This window comes from Vespa velutina, chromosome 1, assembly GCF_912470025.1.
Source record: "Vespa velutina chromosome 1, iVesVel2.1, whole genome shotgun sequence".
In the NCBI taxonomy this organism is placed as follows: Eukaryota; Metazoa; Arthropoda; class Insecta; order Hymenoptera; family Vespidae; genus Vespa; species Vespa velutina.
Genome location: NC_062188.1, coordinates 10,396,120 through 10,415,960, shown reverse-complemented (window position 1 = coordinate 10,415,960; position 19,841 = coordinate 10,396,120). Strand labels below are relative to the sequence as shown.

The 19,841-nt window shown below is 28.6% G+C and overlaps 1 protein-coding gene across 10 annotated transcripts in view; it reads right to left on the bottom strand.

Moving 5' to 3' along the window:
* LOC124948353 (focal adhesion kinase 1) overlaps positions 1-19,841 on the bottom strand; it is an 80,246-nt gene that overhangs the window by 58,648 nt on the left and 1,757 nt on the right. For 7 of the 10 annotated variants that reach the window (XM_047491886.1, XM_047491894.1, XM_047491903.1 and 4 more), the window contains exon 1: positions 1-15. This exon is cut by the window's left edge. The exons of 2 other annotated variants lie outside the window; for them this stretch is intronic. The gene's annotated coding sequence lies outside the window, so the exon portion shown is untranslated. Of the gene's footprint in view, positions 16-19,841 lie in introns of those variants that run through there. One more of the 10 variants, XM_047491973.1, reaches the window with a different exon arrangement.

The window sequence follows — 19,841 nt, the reverse complement described above, 5'->3', positions numbered from 1 at the left end:
ATTATTTAAAAATTATGTCATATTTTGTTATATAAGACAAATTATCACATATTATCTCTCTCTCTCTCTCTCTCTCTCTCTCTATATATATATATATATATATATATATATATATATATATATATATATATACTTTTTTTCTTTTATTTTTACTATTCCTTTTTACAATATCTACCCGCTCATCTTTTTCTATTTTAATTTAATTTTAATTGTAATTTTGTAAATATCCTACTATATAAAAATTACGTTATTTTATTTTTTTTTATAGTATGAAATATTTGATTTTCTTTTAGTATATATGTATTTATTCGTACAAATTACTTCTCTCTCTCTCTCTCTCTCTCTCTCTCTCTCTCTCTCTCTCTTTCTCTCTCTCATCCTGTCTTCCTTCCTTTCTCTTAATACTAAATTAAAACATTCTCACAAAACCTTCTTTCCCATTCTTTCTTAATCTTCTTATTCGTTTCTCTCTCTTTTATAGTACTCCACTTTTATGTACTTTATCTCGTCCCATTCGACATTATCATTTCTTTTATCCTTATCGATTCCCCGATGATTCCATTCGGATAAAAAAGAACGACAAAATAGAAAACAATCTTGCACGCTTATATTTCGTAAGGATGGCTAAAGTGTAATCCTCAAAACCAAAGAAAGTTAACTCGCATACTTCCTCAGTTCTTTAACTTTTTTGAGGGTCTTATTATGAATAAAAATATGCTCAATCTACACAAATGCGGGAGCAATGAGATGTTTTTCATCATATAACGTCGAGAATTTGTAAAACTGCTCTAAATTTTCCCGAGAAATGAATGACATTACTTCGACGATGAGAACTTAGACAAATTTTTTTTTATATAAAACAAATAAAAAACGAAAAGAAATAAAATAGATTTAAAAAGAATAGAAAGTTTTTACTTATTTTTTTTTTTTCTTTCGTCTAAAGAAAAAAATAAAAACGGAAATCGTCGGATAATCTGAAATCACGAATATTCTTCATCTCATTCAGAAAACTACAACAGCCCCTCCTGGTTGTTTTTTTTCTCCCTTTTTTTTCACAAATAGAGAGAAAAAGAAAAGAGCGAAAGAGAGAGAGAGAGAGAGAAAGAGAGAGAGAGAAAAAGGGAGAGAGAAAATAAAAACGCTAACGATCCTTGGCATCATGAGGACCAAGGGCATAAACGAAAAAAGGGCCACCTCTCTTCTTTCCTTTTTGACTACTAGTCAGATGCCCCCTCTCCGTTCGAAGTAAACCTATTGTCACGAGAAAGCCACAGGAACGGAAATTTTTTTATGACTATAGATATAACGTTCGCGACAGTTACGTTTGTCTACGTCCTTTTGACCCTTATGATGCATACTTCGATAAACTCGTAAAACTTTTTCTAGGTTAAACGAACATTGAATTCGAAATGATATAAAATTACATTATCTTTTTTTTCTTCTTCTTTTTCTTGAAAAACTATTTTCGATAAACGTGAGAAAATTATAATACCTTTACCATTACCAGATGCAATCCTCTATAAACCATCTCTTATGTTTTACTTTTTTAAGTAATTTCATTTTTTAAATCAAAATGACAACATATTATTGTCATAACATCTTTTTTAATTAACCTTGTATTTTTTTATGGCCATTTTGCTATTTTTATTTCTCAAAACTAGAGTAACTATTATTTAAATATGTTTTAAAATGAAGGTTAATGATTAATTTGTTTCTTATCCTTTCATTACTTCGATAAACAAGAAAAAGATTGTATAACAATTATACAAGTTTGTAGGTATAATAATTATCTGTTTTTCTTTTTCTTTTCCTTTTCATTGCATCTATGTAACAATTTTGTTGCCATTTTCACATGATGTAGCTTCGTGACTTCTATGTCACGTTAAGCTACAATACAATGATAATATATTGACTATTTATGATAACGTTTGTTTTTTTTTCGTTATCTCTGTTTTACAATAATATAGACCTGTGATATGGAAATTGGAACATCGAAAGAAAAATTGGGAGTAAAAAAAAAGAGAAAAAAGAAAAGAAAGAAAAAAGAAAGAATAAAAAATATTAATGGCTATAAATCAAATGAATTGTTAAGCTATGACTCGACGTGGACGAGGAATATTTAATATTATTCAACGCCGTATAAATATTACTGATGCTGATACTGAATCTATAAATAAATCACTATCACATAAAAGAAACATTAAATTAAAGGAAATTTCTTGGAAAATTGTGTCAATTTTCTAACTGTATTATAGAAAGTCTTTCTCATGGCCCTGAATCACCTTACTTTTCCCATTACTTGTATTAAGATAATTATAAAAAGAATTATAAATAATATTAGTACAAATAGTATTAATATATAATATATATATATATATATATATATATATGTATATGTATATATATATGCTTCTTATATTATACGTATATAGTTTTAGAATAATATGTATAAAAATTGTAAATTAATTAATATGGATAAAAATTATAAATTAATTAATATAGGTACTATATCCAAATATTAACGTGGTAGTAGCTGGTAGTTTGACATTATGTAATTTTTTTTTCTTTTAGACAGGAGTAAAAATAGGTTATAGAGGGTTAAAAACGTGCCCTTCGATTTTATTTTTAAACGACCGACTGTACGTAATATTATACGAGAAAAAAAAATAGATGAAGAGACAAGGCACGCAATTTGCATTTTGGAGGGTGACACACGCGTAAAGAGCGAAATTTTACATGTGTTTCGACGTAACCCTTAATCCTATAGAAACAGGAAAGATCCATGAATACATCTGCCCTTAGTCTGTTAATCGGGTCAACGTCGTGGAAAAAAAAAGATTTCTATGTTTAGTAAGAGAAAGAGAGAGACAGAAAGTGAGAGAGAGGGGGAGAAAGAGGGGGAGGGAGAGGGAGAGGGAGAGGGAGAGAAAGGGAGAGAGAGAGCTTATTGACGAAACGAGCAAAATAATAATTTGGAAAGGAGCCAAAAGACGAGAAGAGCAGGATCTAAATCGTCGTGGTAAGTAACGAATTAGAAGTGGTAAGTAACGATATATAAAAATAATTTGTCTGTTTTCTATTTAACGAGTTAGCGTAGAATTTTTAAGTAATTTTTTATATTTAAAATTATGAAATATTTAATGTTTATACATTCAATTAAATCCACTATAATTCCAATATTCTAAATTTTATAAAATTTACAATTATATATTCTTAAAAGATAAATTATTAAAAAATTGTAGTAATTGTTTTTGATACACAAATAGATTTAAAGTAAAAAAAAAAAAGATATTAAATAACGATAATCCCCGAAAAAGTATTGCTTTTGATGAAACAAATCATGTTTTTATTTTATCTTTATTTATATTTTATATTATATTATATAATATTATATTAAATATAATATTAAAATAAGAATTTATATAGTGTAATAAATGTTCTTATTACTTTAACGAATCTTTGGGGAATGAATAGAAGAAATAGTGTATTTCTTAAAGTTTCCTTAAATATTATCGATCTTATTATTTTAGATTATGACAGTTCGTTGAATAAAATGAAATAATGAAAAAAATTTTAACAGAACGATGTAAAAGATTGCCCGACCGTTTAATCAAAGTTATTCCTAATATTTTCGAATGGGTTCGATGCTCCCTCTTTCTCTCCCTCTCCCTCTCTCTCTTCCTTCCTCTTTTGTTCATATCGTTCTCTGGAGCATGTTACGCGAAGGGAGAGAAAATGCATCGAAATGCTCGGTAATAACTGCATATGTATCTTAAAATTAAATTATGCTAAATAATACGTAGTTCCGGCTCACTTTCGACCATGAAAAATTGTACTTTAGAAACAAATTATCGAATGTGTATTTGTCTGTGTATATATATGTATAGTTACTACTACTCGACCCATTCGAATATTCGATAATATATCCAGATAAATGAAAAATATTCGAATAAGTTTTACTCGATTACACTGCCCGTGTTAATCGTTATTTACAATGTTTGGAGTAATTTATATTTTTATATTTTATCGTTAGTAATAATGAAGCAGACATAAAAAGTTAATGTTTATATATTGAAATCATATCGTTATATTTATTCTAAAGATATTTTATAATAACGAAACAATTGCAAATCATATATATATAACGAAATAGAATAGAAAAAGAAATTTCTATGGTATCTAACATAACCATTACAAATGATGGATTATCCTCGAGATAACAAGATTCGTATATTTCAATGACTGCACATATTGTAAATGAAAAGTTGATTCTGAAAAATGATACAATTTTTAAAACGAAAAATTCATGAAAGATCATCGTTCATGTAAGAATTTAGTCATCGTTTTTAATAGGATTAATGAAGATTGGGATATCAATAGTAAAGTAAACGTTAATGGACCATGATTCAATATAAGCATCTCTGTAAATCTATTAGATTTGTATTTTTCATTTCTCTGGGGATCTTAGCGGATAAACCAAATACTCGATGGGTCAAGTGAGACTCCAGTAATATTTTATATCTTGAAATAGAAAGGGGTACTCAGGTACATGGAGTACCCAGATGTCGTAATATACATATTATACATATGCACATGTACCTAACATCCCTTGAGAGAAAGAGAGAGAGAGAGAGAGAGAGAGAGAGAGAGAGAGAGAGAGAAAGAGAGAGAGCTATGATTATGAAAATTTATATTCTACTACTAACAGAGTTCTTAAAAAAAATGTCTTTTGATATACAGACGTGAAAGTTCAGTGAATCATCTCGTAAATAAATTTAAGAATTCTGTCCATCCATCTATTCATCAATCCACCCATCCACCCATCCATCCATCCATCCATCCATTCATCCATCCATCTCTTTTTTTCTCTAAGTAAAGTTCTGTTTAATTTTCAAGTTGAAATTAATTATTATTATACACATGTGTATATAATTCCTCATTTTACTGTATGTTTTTCGAGGATTTCTATCCAAAACAAAAATAAATATTCGATACAATTTTCCTTCTCTTTCTCACAATTTTTTTCTCATTTCTTAAAAGTCGTTCAATATGTGGGCTACACAGAGGAACATCCGAACAGGATTGAAAAAAAAGTTTCGAAAGAATATGATAAGAAAGAAAAAGAGAGGGGAAAAAAGTTTCGAAAGAAATGAGATCTCTTTCTTTCTCCGTTTTGCTTGTTTTTTGTTCTTTCTCTATTTTTTTTTTCTTCTTCTTCTTCCTTCTAATCTGCTTTTTTTTTATATACTCGAAAGGCTATGTCGCGAGTGCGTGTCAACACAGCTGTTCGGAAGCCTCGAGGGCTCGAAGCTTTGATCCTCTCAAATGTGCACACATCGATATCTCCCTATCGATATCTGCATCCTCGATACATCTTACATGTAAATGAGAATATCCCTGGACGATTGAACAACTTCGTTAAGGATCTATTATTTTCTTTCGAGGAAATTGATCTTACATATGAATAATCTTTATTTTATTTCCAATGATTTTTTACGTTAACTCATCTTCATCTAATTCTAAAAATGAAAACAAATTTAATTTCATATTAATGTTAATCGAACATTTGATCTAACGAATGAATTATTTCAGGTTCGCTTGTAAATTATTTAATCAACATTTAAATATCATTCATTTTAATTCTAATCTAAGGGTATCATATTTATTGATTTATTAATTTAAGATTTTATAAATAATAATGTTATTTATTGGAAAATAAAAATATGTCTTATCGATTTTGTCTCACTAATTATATATTTTTAACAAGTTTTTATTTTTAATCACAATCAAATATCGACATGCTCAGAAACGACATTATTTTCTGGTCCCCCTAATAAATATATATATAATCGTGCACTATATTGTATTTCTAAAGAACGTTTTTAAACATACATAAATAATTTTACATTAAACATGAGAATAAATTTCACAATACATAAATATTTTTCAATGATCTCATGAATTATTGAGGAAAACAATGTTGAACTTTAGAACTCTGTAAGAAAATTATTTCGGATGGTTTATGGAAATAATGACGAGTAAAGGTCGAAAGTGCAATCTCAGCGTTACAATTTGTTACGCGCTGGAAACGCCAGCGGAATCGTCAGCCTTGATCGTAGACGTTGATTAATTATTTATCAGACCGTAGAAAGAAAGCGGTCCGTAATCACACAATGATGAATTCGCCTCAAATCGACTTACTCGATAACACGGGATAACAAGGAGCTACTACGGAACGTCTTTTCAACGAGGCCGAGGGGACGATTAGCGATGACGCGGAGCTTCCAAGATTAATAGCCTAAGAACCTTCCAAGAATCTATAGGATCTTACCTCGAACCACATTTTTTATCCTTTCGGTCCAACCTAACCATTTCTTTTTTCTCCTCTCTTTCTCTCTCTCTTTCTCCTTTTCTATCACCATCTTAATACCATGTCGCTTTAATGAAAACGAACGGCATATAATTCATGAACATTAATTATATTTAAATCCTACAAACGATTTTATTTTCTAATGTAAAGAATTTCTACCATTTCCTGAGATTAAATCAGTTAAAGTACCGTGAAAATTTAGACTTTATAATTATATCTTATTTACGACGAATATATACATATGACATATTTAACAGTTACGATATATAAATGTTATATTTTTATGTATCCATTTATGTGAGTAAAAAAAGAGAAAATTTTTGTTCTCTTATATCAAATCATTTTCCAGACGATTTATGAATTAAAAACGACTTAGAAATATGTATAAATTTTTTCTTTTTCGTTTTCTTCGCTCATTTTTATTTTTTTTTCCTTGACCACTCTTTATAAAGTGTAATCGCATTTAATAATAGTAAGGATCAAGTACGAGAATGATGATGATACTCGAGGACGGGCAACCGAGGTACTCGAGAAAAGTGATTCTAGTACTTAAGGCATCGAGAGACAGAAAAATTCGCGAATGAATCACGATTCATCGAATGAACTGTGATTTCGAGGATCGATCGATTGTTGGCAGGAATTGCCGTTAATTCGCAATGACGCTCGTCGCGTGCTTAGACCGGCTTGCTGATGGATCCACTTTGTATCACAGTTTCTCTCTCTCTCTCTCTCTCTCTCTCTCTCTCTCTCTCTCTCTCTCTCTCTTTCTCTCCCTTTCCCTTCCGATCAACTTACAACAACGTGGTCAATTCTCTTATTGGCTTTCATTATTCACTTTTATCTCGCATCCAGTCTGTTTCGGTTCTGACGTTACTATGCTCATCGGAAATGGACGAAACTTCGGAAGATATTTAAATTTTATCGATATTTATTCTCTATAGGTTATTTATGGATTTTTATAGACCGTTGAACTTTAGTTAAAGCACGGTATAGAAATTCCTAATAGTATTTAATATTATTATTTTTAACAAAACAAATTTACCCTATGCAACATTGTAATTGTTTCTAAACATTATTACAATACGGTCAAGAAAATAATTAATATTATTAATTATAATATTATTATCATTTGAAAGGAATAATAAAATTCGCATTGAATAAATAATCTTGTAAAATTTCGAACTGTTTCAAAATATTATTATAACATGCTTCATAAATTAATTACCTATAATATTATTATTTCAAAAAAATAAAATTCAAATTTTTAATTTATTATAACTTTTTTTTTTATTTTATTATAACTTTTAAGAATTTCTAAACATTGTTAAAATTCACATTGAAAATTAATTAATTTTCATAGATAACGAAGGAATGAAATACGATATATAATATCTCAAATCCTATTGGAAAGTTTTTATAAAGGAAATGTTGAAATCGACATTTAATAACACATTTCTCGACAATCCTAAATTTTTCCTCTACAAGCAAAAATAAAATTTTTTTATAGAAGGAATAAGAGAAGTCGAGGGAGTAGGAGTAGTAGTTTGAATCGATCTGATAGGTATTTCAAGAGTATTCTTCATCGATTATCGTCACCAGGTATAGGCGAATTCGCAACGATACTCGGTCGCATCGACTTTTTCAAGTTGGCGACAATAGTCCTCCTCTTGGTTGAGTCACCGCAAATAAACCACCACCCACGATGACCGTAACCGCGACAACGGGGGAGTAGTAAAAGAAAAAGAAGAAGAAGACGAAAACGAAGACGAAGAGACGAAGAAGAAGAAGAAGAAGAAGAAGACGAAGAGATGAAGAAAAATAAGTGGTGGTGGTGGTAGTAGTAGAAGGAGGAAGAAGTGGAGCTGGAGGAGGAGAAGGAAGAGAATAAGAGCATGAAGGATGGAACGAAGACGAAGTTACCAAGGCGCGAGCACTTTACGTCAATTTGCGGACTCGCCATACTGAAAAGGATGTTGTTGATAATGATATGGAAAACGTTGAACCTTCCGGATAAGGTCAAGTAACTCAACAATTTTTTTTTTCTTCTTATAATGTAACCAATCAGAATATTTAGTCATTCAGAAAATTTTCTCAAAATCTAGTAGAATTTATCTTCGTTATTTTTTTTTTTTTTTATATATTAATTTACATAAAAATTATTATAGAATGACTTAAAGATACGTAACTTGGAAAGAAGTTGATAGAACTTGTATCATGATCTAACGTTCGTACTAATTTAGAAAATAAATATATTTATAAAGTAAATTGTTTTCATTATGAATCATATTAAACTAATTTTTATAAATAAACAAAATTTTAATAATTTTCTAATTGATTATGCAATGGATCAATATGAAAATATATTTTTCATTCGATTCTTTTGATTCGATATATATTATATCATATTAAACGTTCAAATTTCGTTTAATTTGATATATATTATATCATATTAAACGAAATTTGAATAAAAATATTATATCTATAAAGATTCCTATTGAAAAATAATATTTTTATTTGATCAATGCAAAGAAATTTAATTTTAAAATTAATTAATTGCCAAATGTTCATTAATATTAAAATTAAAATGTATTTATATGAAATAAATCAAATTTAAAGTGTGACAATGTGGGACAACTCGGATAATAAATGATCAAATCTCGTTTGATAATTTTCAGCTTACGAAGAAGCGAAACACGTTGAGGTGAAGAGGATGATGCATATACGAGCGTGGAAAATGTAGTAGCCGAGAAATGTAACGACCGAGGTCGTACTTCGAAGCGAGCCATTTGCATCCCTTTGATTGTGAAATAAAAGGAACTCGCGAACAGTGTCTGAGTTAGACAGCTTGCACGCATATGTTACAACGCGTTCGAGCACGTACACGCTCTAGAGAAACGTTCGCTCTAGGAGATTCAACTTCCTAGCATTGAACGTTCTTTTACTTTATATACATATGTATGTGTGTATGCATATACTAGAAAAGACATGAAATGTAAATATTAATGTCGCAAAACTTCCGCAAAAATTTCATACAAATCCCATTGCGTTCCATAGTTGCGTTGATTGGTTTTAAAATTTTTATCGTTTTCTTTCAACTGATAAGTGGACAAAAAAAAGTAATGATACGTAATCTTTATTCATACGTATGAATTTTATTTATTTATATTTAAAAGATCTTTTTTCTTTATCTTTCTTCTTATTATTATTCTTTCTTTTTCTTTGTACTTTCACAAGCAATTTTTTCTACACTGTTAAAGCAATTTATAAGTATATAAAATGTGTATGTATATATATATATATATATATATATATATATATATATATGCATAAACATGTACAAAAATGAGTATTAGATATTTTTTTATTATTAAACAGTTAAAATTACTTATAGCTAAAATGTAAAAATGAATTTTTGAATGACTTCAACAATATTATATAGATTATCAGATATTTACATAAATAAATTATTGTTACTATTTAATATTTTAATGACAGAATTGGTCTTCTAATTATTATACAAAAATTTATCTCTGTTTTATTTAAATTAAAAATTTATGAGAAGAAAAGCTTACTTGGCTTTGTACGTAACGATAAACACGGGTTTATAAAAGACATAGATGGATGCCGTCGTCGGTTATCAACATATCGTCATTCCATTGGATTTCAAGGCAAGAAGTTAATTATAATTATTTTGCAAATACTTGACAAAGATGAGTTGTTTTGATCGATTCATTTATAAAAAATTCTCGAACGATATTACAATCTTATGAAACTTTTCTAAAAATATCCTATTTAATATTATAATTTTTTTTTACTTTTAATATTACAATTAATATTACAATTGAATAAAAATTTTTATTCGTATTTATTATTTTTTTGAAAATCATTAAATAACATTTTTATGTAAATAAAAACATAGTTATACGCGATATTTAAATCGATTCATTTGTTTACAACGCACATTTTATCTTCGAAAAATAAAAAAGTATAACATACAATACAAAAAAAAAATGTATTCACTCACTTTCAACGACGTACAATAATACTTAACAAATGTTTATTTTAATAATATATGTTGAAAACTTACTTTTCAGAATATATTTATTAGGTCTTAAAGTAGTACTTTGTGCCAAAACACAAAAAAGTAATTTATATCATAAATACGAACGAACTTGGGGCGAACCCTATATCTAAACATTTTCTTGTTCTCTTTTTTTTTTTTTGTATACGTTCTAAAGGACGAATGCTCCAGAATTCTGTCATTCTTGAAAAAAAAGTTTCTAGTTTACATACTATACGACTAAACGAAGCGTGCACACACACACACACACACATACACACGACGCACGTACATACACATGCATACACGCATGCATACACGCTGACATGAAAAGGGAGTGAAAAGGAAGAAAAGAGTTAGGGTGGCAGGTAAGATCGTGGGAGAAGCGAAAATAAATATAGTGGAGAAGGAAGTCAGTTTGATAGTAGTGGTAGTGATGGTGTAGCTAGTGGTTGGGACATGGAAGAAATTCTCTTCTCAACTGGCAAGCAAAGAAAAAGAAAAAGAATCAGTAGAAGGGGTCCGAACGTAATAAGTGGCTCGAATGTCTGAATAGCTGCACGAGACAGACTCGTTGCGCTCTCGTTGCTTCCTCTTTCTTATTTTGACTTTGTTAAGAGAGGGGGTAGGACAGTTGGAGGATCGAAGGAGTCGTTTCTTTCTCTCTTTCTCTGTCTCTCTCTTCTCGAGAACGATAACTAAGGTGGACGTATGTTAACTGGTTCGTCAATAGTAAATTCGAAACGACCTCTTATTATTATACAATAACAATAAAAAAAGCTATAAAATAATCAACAAAAGAATATATAATATCTATAAGAGACTAATAACGTAATAATATAATGAATAATTAACTAAAAATAAATTTGATAAAATAATTCCAATTGATTATTGTAAACAGAAAAAAATGTATTTATCTTTAGAGCGTTCTACTTTCCTATGGTACTTTTTTTTTTAAATATAATTATTTTTAATTATTTCTTCATGCGCATATACTTTGCATGAAGAAATAATTAAAATTATCACATTAAAAAGATCATTTGGAACGAAACAAATTGATATCTTGTACAAATCGTGTTATTAATAAACATTACTTTTCATAATTCATATTAGAAGTATTTATATTTTCCTTTATATTATAATTAAATTCTAACTAAATTATTGATTAATTATTTATAATATATAGATATCATTAATAATACATTACAATCTTTTCAAATAATTTTTTTTTTCTTTTTTTTTTCGGTATTTAGGATAATCACCGACGAATATAAATCCACCCAATGCCTTTGCTATAAAATAATCTCCCATAATTATTCCTTTCTCGTATACTGTAATTAAGGACTTGAAACAAATGAAATGTGTACGATATTAATCACTCGATCCATATCAAACACGTGCAAACGTACAGAGTTCATGCTCACAGCCATGAAGAATATTCACTAGTAAGGATCGAATTATTACAATGCGTAATTAAAGATCTCTCTCTCTCTCTCTCTCTCTCTCTCTCTCTCTCTCTGTCTGTCTCTCTCACTCACTCTTTCTCTAGTTTCGTTTTTCTTCTTCGTTATGTTGAGAAGGAGAACGTTTTCGTGATTAATGGAAGTGGAAATTAATCGTGCTTCTGTCTTTCTTAGTATATGTTCGGTCAGAAAGTTAAAGGAGACAAGCCGACTTGCTCTGCTAATGTTCACATATTCACATTTATGTACTTACATATGTATTGTATGCTTTGTACAGGGTGCTTCACCTAATATGAATAGTTGAAACATCTCCGTCTTCCTTTCGAGAATACGAACGAAAATCAAAGGAAGAAATTGAAAATTTTAAAGTCATCTTGATTGATATTCTAGTCTTTCTTTTTCTTGTGATTTCATTATATATTTTTATTTTCATAATGTTATGGCTTCTAAGAAGAAAAATTCAACGATATGAACTCCAATACATTTTCGGATAAGCTTAATGAATGATTTCTTTGCATTTTTCATCACTTTTGAAATGATAATAAACACGCACATAGAATTCTTTGTCACATGTCCTCTGATGTTTGTGAAAATATCATGTTTAAATGTATCGAACATTTTCTAAAATAAATATCTGATATTGAAAAGTCTAGATTTAAGACCTTATTGTTTTTTTTTGTTTTTCCTTTTTTTTTTTTTCTTTTATTTTCTTTCTTTTCTATCGAATGTCACTTCTTCTTATTCAAAAAACATTTATAAAGATAAACAAAATTCATATCCCTGAATTCGTCTTTTTATGAGCTATAACATTTATAATAAAAAAAAAAAAGAAACGTCGATAATTTTGAGATCGTAATAAAAAAACAAGAAAATGATTCTGAATAATATTTTGTGTTAATTAATAACAAATTCTGTGGGAATAATGCTTTCTTTTCGTCCAAAAACAATTTCTTCCTTACAAATATTATTGTATTATTATAACCAACGAAGATATATGTATTTCAAATATTCAAGTTAGATGAAACATCCTGTATATGTACACATAAATGTAAGTACCATGCATGATGCTCCTCCTTCTAACGGGTACGGCGTTAATTACCGTGGCAAAATGACTGATATCATCTTGGTAATTCATACAAGCCACCGCGAACTCTCTAGCAAATTATTTCCACGGGAAGTGTGCTCACGAGTGCAAACGTGTATGTTCACGTTCACATTCACATTCTTGAACCCCCGTTGATAATCTCCATTGTTCGAAATGAAAGTTGTTCTCTTTTTTCTTTTTTGTTCTTTTCTTTGTCCCTATTTTATTTTCCGGCCCTCTATTCTCTCTTTTTTATAACGACGGATAGATACCAATTGACATAAGTATTTACTTACTAACTTACTGTTTACAATTAAATGGGAGACCGAGTCAAACTCGATTACGGACTTTTTTCAAATACAAATCAAAAGTTTAAATAATATTTGTACGTTTGTGAAAAAAAAGGAATTGAGAAAGAGAAAGAAAAAAAGCAGGGGCAAAAAGACATTCAGTGAATTTATATAATACGGATCAAACGTCTACGCTATGAAAAACGATAAGAAAAAGTAATCTAAACAAAAGTAAATTAAAATTAAAAAAAAAAAAAAAAAAAAAAAAAAAAAAAAAAGAAAAAATGAGCTAAATTTAAATTAAAATGAAAACTAAACGAACTAAAATAAAGGAAAATAAATTAAAATAAAAGGAAAATTAAAAGAAATAAACAAAAAACATTGAAATAAATTAAATTAAAAGATAAATTATTAAACTTTTATTTAGAAAAGTATTATTTATTTTTACTTACACTATTCGATATATCATTTCGTTTCCGCATATTTAACATATAGAATTATTATTACATTAACGAAAATTCGTGTATTATATATATACAAAATATTTAACGAGAACATTTGCAAGAGAGAATAAAGTAGATCGTTTTGTAATCATTGCTGAAAGTTTTTATTGAAAATAGAATTAATCGGGACAAACGAGAGTTAACTTCTTACTAGGAGGACTAACAAAGCTAGTAAGGAATAAAGAGACATTGAGATAAGATAAAAGATCTATCGCAAAGGACAAACATTGTGGGCCATAACAATGGGAGAAGCACTGTCTGCGCTTCCGGTTTCGAGTATGAAAATAAAGCGTAAGCTACCATGCTTCGTGATAACGAAGAGTCGCGTCGCAAGTTAGTTCTCTTTCTCTTTTTTCTCTCTTCTTCCTTCTTCGCCACTCGCTATACGAATCATTATGTGATAAAAACAAAAAAAAACAAAAAAAAACAAAAAAAAAAACAAAAAAGGAAAAAAGAAAGAAGAGAATAAATAAATTTTAGTAATCTTACTTATGTGAACTAGAAATAAAAGGAAAATAAGTAAATAAATAAATAAGTAATAATATATGGATAAACGAAAAATATTAATAAAAGAATGCAATGTAAAAATCGTGATCGGCAACTTCCCGTTTCGGAGATTCGACATCAATGAATAACCGTGGGCTATTAATCGAGCGTCGGACAATCGCGTGACCGGAAACGCGTGAGAACCGCTGTGACACCGAGTGTACGCACGTAGGCGTAATACCAAGTTTCCAGTTGTAAGACTCGCCTTCGTTATTCGTATATCACGCACAAAAATGTTTATTTTCAAACACGAATTTTTTCAATTAAACCTACACAAAGATCTTCGATTTTTCTTTCATCCACTTTTTTTTTTTTAGATAGTTCAACATTGAAAAAGATTTCAGGATACATTGAATAATTTTAAACGACGAATTCGAAACGTGATACCGTCGACCATTAATAACGTTTTAAAAAATGGAATTTTTTTTCTGAAGAAAGAAAGAAGAACGAGCGAGCTTCTTATAAATATCAAGTTTTTGAGAACCACTGATTTGTATGTACAATGGAACAATACTATTGATATCCAAATTTTTGTTCATGGATAAAATAAAAAATACATTTCTTTTTATCTTCTTTTGGATCGTTTTTTAATCAGATTGCGACAAGTACTTCGAGTCATTTTAGATCGAAATCTATTTGACGTCAATACAAATATTTGACGAATTTTTCTAAAAATATATTCGAAATTGATTAAAACTACATAAGTTCAAAAAGGTATTCGTATATCATAGATAGAATTAAAATTTTAAACATTTGAACGACAGCATATTTTAATCAAAACGTGACATCAGTGTTTCAACTTTTCAATTCCTCTTATACACAGTATTATTTTAAATCGTACTTGAAATTTTTGTTCTTTTTTCTTTTGGTTTTTCTTTTTCGCTTTTTTCTCGATGAAATCATTGAAACGAATACAAGGAAAAACTCGTGAAAAATTTTTAACGAAACAATCATGAAGACTTTTAAGAGAAAACCGCAAATTGAACGTACAATGTAGTACGTTCACCAAGATAAAAAGAACATCTTTCGAACATGAACCTTCAATTATACGCATTATAAATTTTAAAAAGACACGGATCATTAAATTCAGAGTATCCAGAATAGTCTAAAAAGAATAATATTGACAGATTCCCACAGAAACCTATGGGAATCTATAAGAAAAGTCTTTCTTTTCTTATATTCTCGTTCGTATGTATAGAAAAAAAAAGAAAGAAAAACAATACAAATACAAAAATAATCATATTTTCCTTCGAACTAAACATTTTAGCGGATTGAAAAATTCAACTCAAAAAAAAAAAAAAAAAAAAAAAAAAAAAAAAAGAAAAACTGAAATATTTCCTCGTTATAATATCTCTAGTCTATCGGGAAACTCGTTTCACGTTATCCGCATTGCGGAGAATTCATGATGGACGTGGAAAAGTTCGGGTATAATCGATCTCCTTTTCCAGCTTAGGTTAAAATAAATTTTCGAATGGAAGTAGTAGAACGAATCCGTGAAAAAGGAGGAGAAGTTGTAGAAGAAGAAAAAGAAAAAAAAAAGGAAGAGGAGGAAGAAAAGAAGGAGGAGAAGGTATCATTCGAAATAGAAATTACATCTTAATTACGTACCGCTTTAAGATAATTATATGATCTCTCGTTAGTTAAGAAATGAAAACCGAATGAAAGAAAAACTATACTACTCTCTTTCTCTCTCTCTCTCTCTCTCTCTCTCTCTCTCTCTCTCTCTCTCTCTCTCTCTCTCTCTCTCTCTCTCTCTCTCTTTTATGTTCCAAAATAAATCAGCCATTAAATTCATATATATATGTATATGTACATGTGTGTAGATATATATATATATATATATATATATATATATATATATATTGTATATGCACAAAGAAATAGAACTTTCGATTTGATTGCTCAAATAATGAATAGAATTTGTCCGTTTGATAAAATCGAAATACGAGGAAAGTTTTGTGTTCTACACCACTTTCTTTTGTTCCATTCGATTCTCTACGTTATCATCATTATCAGGAAACTTTCTAATGCACGTATTCTGATATCCAATTCAAAAAAAAAAAAAAAACCATGAAAAAAATAAAACGATAGAAATATTCTGATACATGATTGTTTCTTATCTAAATATTTCAATGACTTACATTAAAATTTACATAAACATGTACCATATAAATTTTAGAAAACACACTAAATTTTAATAGGATAACGGCGATTATATCACGTTGATTTAAAGACGTGTGTTGTATTTATTTATTAAATCATTTATTAAATAATTATAATAATAATTAATAATAAATAAATATATAATAATGATTATATTTATTATGTTATCTTATTATATTATATCATATTTATTGTATTATATTTGCTACAATATATTATATTTATCATCTATCTTCACGTTGTATATCATACGTAATCACGTAATAGATAGCATTAAATAAAAATTATACATCGTGAAATCATTAAAGTTTATTATCTTATTTATATCTTTCTTTTATTTCATGTACGATTTTCTAATACAATTAATACAATAACAATGGCGAAGCTCATTGGATAGATATATGTGTACTATATATGTCTTGTATATGGCAATTACGTTGCGTCATCAAGTCTATTCGTTTGCAAATTATCGTGCTCTCTTTTCTCGAACAAAATTAGAGAAAAAAAAGAGAGAGAGAGACTTAAAAGAAAGCTAGATTTCCGCAGCGTCAATTTTCAAAGCGTAAAAGCAAAAATTTTATTCGAGCTAATAAAAAGCGATGGACCATTGAAAATAGACAAACGACATAAAAAAGAATTTTAAAAAATAGAGAGAAATATCCAAGAGGAAACTAGCAAAAAGAATGTTTATTGGCGAAAGCACATTCAGAATGCAATTTAAAAAAAAAAAAAAAAAAGACATGAAAAAAAAAAGAACGAAAATATACCAAATATTCAAAGGCAAAAATAAAGGAAAAAACTATACAACGTGCTTTCGAATGAATTAGAATCTAATAGAATGTTCCTGTTATTGTAGATGAAAAGATGAAAAATGAAAAAAAAAATTAAACAGCTTATTTTACGCAGAAAAAAATCGTAAGATAACTAAAAAAATGATCACCTGGAATACGTGGATAAACAAGATATAAAAAAGAAATAAAAATAAAATTAATTGAATAACAATAATAAATAAAAGAAAACAAAAAGAAAACAAATGGATTATACTTACCGCATATGTATGTACATAATATACAATATATTTTACATTTCTTTATTACGCATATTATAAAAATCTATTTATTTTTCATTTTTTTTTTTTCCATTTTTTTTCTTTTTCTTTAATATTTTTCAATAAAGGTATCATGAAATAATCATTGAGGAAAAGATAATTTGAATGAATTCGATTGTTCCAAAGAATAGAGATTGTGAGAAAGTAATCCTTCGAGGATGATTTTTCTCTCTCTTTCTCTCTCTCTCTCTCTCTCTCTCTCTTTCTGACCTTACATCACACTCAATTCCGTTTTGCCTTGGCACGACATACTGCATCAATAACGTAATCCCGTTGCAGAAGGAACGAGCCATTCGCATTTGTTACATGACATCGCTTATTGGACTATGTCGGGCAATGCAGCTATATAAGAAAAAATATTCGTGTGCAATATCTTCTCTCTCTCTCTCTCTCTCTCTCTCTCTCTCTCTCTCTCTCTCTCTCTCTCTCTCTCTCTCTCTCTCTCTCTCTCTCTTTCTCTCTTTATTTTTGTTTCTTTTTACTTCAAGATTCTTGGCGCATAAAACAATCTCCTTTCCCATATATACGATATACCTATTCTAATATTTTTTTATCTTTAGCAAAGATGCAAAGAATTCCAATTATTTGTTTCTCTTCTAGGTCTCTATTGTTTTTACCCTTTATCTGTAATATATTTACCATGCGCCATTTTTCTATTTCAATTTATAATAATATACTACAAAGCAGGAACACGGTCGCATTTTTTTATTAAAATCTTAAATACATGCGAGCTAATAAAATTATTAATTCATAAGATAATTATAACATTATGTTCTTCACAATTTTATTTGTCATTATAAATTTAGAAAACAACGAATAATGACAATACAATTTTTATTTCAAATATTTACATATATATGTACTCGTAGTTTCTCTTTTTTTTTTTTTTTTTTTTTTTTTTTTTTTTTTTTTTTTTTTTTTTTTTTTTAACAAGAAAAATGTCATTCAATGACAAGGTGTTAAATGCTTAAGCACATACTATCATGCTACTACCGATTATTATTGATGTTTTAATACATAATATTTTCCAGAAAAGTTATACTTCAAGATTTATTATCTATCGAGACGGTTAAATCTCGTATAAATATAAACGTTCTAGATTACTCTTCCTCCATAACACTTTAGTACACACACAAACATACATTCATAAATATTCAAGAGACCAGATTGGATAACTCGAATCTCGTGGTAGAAGCATTCGTTCCCTGTACTTCACTCGCGTTATCATGAAATTCCCTCAACTTTGGTACGGTAGCTTACATCACGATTATCTACTAAAGCAAATTTTAAGAAAGCGACCAAGCAGGCGTGAAAAAGCAAAGATAAAACGATCAAACATGAACCACGATTTCTCTCTCTCTCTCTCCCTCTCTCTACAGGTACCTTATACGACCTTCTATATTCATGATCTAAAAAAAGTGTCTCCTCAACAAATAATCCGTCAACGCGTGACCAATAAACAAAAGATGAGAAGCTTTTGTGACTCATAACTCCTTGGCAACATCCTTCGGTATGCTTTGTAAATTAAATTGATCGTTCGAAGAATTTGAGCTACTTCTGTTATCCTCAACTCCCACGTTTTCATCAATTCAATCACTTATGATCATTCGAATTTATAACAATTGTTCCTTAAGTTATTACATTTAAAAAATTAAAAAAAAACTCGATTTTTAAAAATAATTTTTATTCATTGATATTATTTTTTAAAGAATTTTTTTTCTAAAAATTTTATCAGAAAATATCAAAAATTAACAAAGTTACAGTTGTTTGAAGTCAAACTTGTTTGACTTTACAGGTAAGTATCTTAATCTTCAATCGGTACTCTTTAGAAACTATGTTTTTCATATTTTGCCGACAATATTTTGTAAACTACTAAACCGACATGAGTGAAATTTGGCACAATCATTTTTCATATCATTATCTACTAATCTTTGTCATACAGAAATTTTTCTTAAGGCCCATAGTTTTTTGTTAATCATTAAAAACGAAAATCACGTAGTAAATTCAATCGCTCATATTTTTTTATTAAAAATAAATTAAAAATTGGCTCTTCATGAAGGATTGGTTCTTTTTAATATAGTTTAAGGGCTTTTTAATTTTTTTCGATTTTTGACAATACCCAGAGGAAATATTCACATCGCATACGCTATACAACGATAAAACAACTCTGCCCTATTCTACATCGATAATTCCAAAAAACCGATCTTTTAAATTTTGTAAAAAAAAAAAAAGTCATTAAACTCGCCTTTTCTTT